Raw genomic sequence first — 2,103 nt, 5'->3', positions numbered from 1 at the left:
AAGTGCCCTGATAATAAAAAAGAAGTAAAATCAAAATATATGAAGGCTCTGGATAAATTTCCTTTCTGAAAATAATTTAAATGCAAAAAATAACATAGCTGAAGCCTGCAGAAAATGTCCAGTACTCCAATTATTGGAGATAGATTCAACATAGCCTGTACATTTTTTCTTAATATGAGTTTATTTTGACATGGTCTCTGCATTTTCAGCTGTCGAGAAGGAGAAAAAAATCCTTCCCAGGGCCATTCAAGATAAGCCATGGTTTCCTATCTCTTTTGACTGAAAATACCAGTGAAACTTCTTCCAGTTATTCCCCATCTTCCTTTGGTCTCTTCTTATTAGTCTTATCATTTTACTGCCCCCTTTGATATATAATCCTTTTATGTTGTGGAATGATAAATCAAAATAAAGTGCACCACTGAGTGATTTTATTGTTATTAAAAGGTCAGCTGTAAGACGGTTGCATCCTGTCACATATCCTAGAGAATTCATGGGAGGTGCGTTAAAAAAAAGGACGCATCGTGCTTCTTGAGTATGTTTAAACTCTACAACATCCCTTCAGCTGAGCTCCATGATGGGTCTTGCAACACAGCGTGGTCCAGGCAGGACTGTGAAGAAACACACCCCTGTCCTTTGGAGGGGCCTGCAAATCCCATTCCTTGCTAATGGGAACGCTGAATTAGTAATGAGGTCTGCTCGTCAGGAAGGTGTTCGACAAGAAGGCGTTGTCTCTCCAAGTCCTTCAAAGTGATCAGGGTCCATTATGCAGAACAAGAGACTCCATTATCCCCACCACAGCTCCCCGCTCCCTGGTCCTGCTGCCTTGGCAGCCAGGAGATGCTGGGGATTGCTCAGGGACGGTTGTTTTAGGGACAATAAAACCTTTTGCAGAAGCCTTATCACCCTCTCTCTCACACAGCACTGATGTCTGAAATGTGCTTGGAACATTTATTAAGGACCTGTCAATAAGCTCTTCCTGAAAGTGTTTTTAAGATACATCACGGTGCCTTTTCCCATCACTTGCATGAGCGCAACAGCCTGATCCTGCCATGGCTTACTTGGTTAGCCTGATGCCCAGGAGTCGATCCCCCAGAGTTTCAGATTTTATAATTCTCTGTACTGCAGGAGCACTAATCCAAAGCACCGCTAGGTGAGGGCAGAAGGTGTCAGGCAGCAGCTGAAGACAAAAAAAGGGAAGGGAAGAAAATGTAACACATTTTACATAGCTTCTTATTCCTTCCTCACCCTCTTGCTCCTTTTCAGCAAACCCACCTGAACTGGGGACTGCACAAGAGGCAATGGGGAAAGGAATACAGAAAATGTATATTTCCTGACTACTGGGGAAAAAAAGGGTGATGAAACACTCCCTCATAGTGGGAACTGGCATAAAAAGGGTTGGATTTCTCTTCCTGCATTTGGAACTTGCTCATTTTGCTTTAAAAAAAAAAAATAGCAAAGAAGAATGAAGTTGCCCGTTAACGTGAATCTTCGTTTTCTACACAGCTCAATTCTTTCACCAGGGTCATTAAAAAATAAAAAAAAATTAAAAATTTGCTCTTCATCTGGATGGAAGAACACACTAGAAATCAATAACCAGAAGCCATCACACTGACAGAATTGACTGCTAGAGGATAGGCAGGAACAGGCAAGTCAAAATCCCCAAATCCTTGAGCATATTGAAGAGCGTGGCACAAACTCAGACCTCCAGCCCTACCAATTTGGGCACCAAGAGACAACCCACCACCCTTGCTCCTCCAGGGAATGCTCTACCTGATTTCTGGACACCCAGCAAGCCAGTTATCAGATGTGTGCAAATCTAGCAGATTTCTTGCCTTGGACTAGCCTCCAGAAGTTGCCCAATTTTCAATGACTCTGCCTCATTCTCCTGCCCTCTGCTACCAGACGTGGTGCACAGAGCTTCAGGAGTTCAGTTTGCTGCAGAGAGGTCCACATTCACCTCCAAAGGGCTGGGACATCGTATACAAGCAAAGCAAGCAATGGCACAAGAAATTAGCAGTAAGGTGGCGTATGCCTTGTCCCCACCGGTCATATATTAGCAAAGCACATGGGCTGTTTGCGCAAAACAAACACATCACGTGGTAT

This window comes from Cariama cristata, unplaced genomic scaffold (genome assembly GCF_000690535.1).
Source record: "Cariama cristata isolate BGI_N322 unplaced genomic scaffold, ASM69053v1 scaffold709, whole genome shotgun sequence".
Lineage (NCBI taxonomy): Eukaryota > Metazoa > Chordata > Aves > Cariamiformes > Cariamidae > Cariama > Cariama cristata.
Note: the sequence above shows the minus strand (reverse complement) of the source record.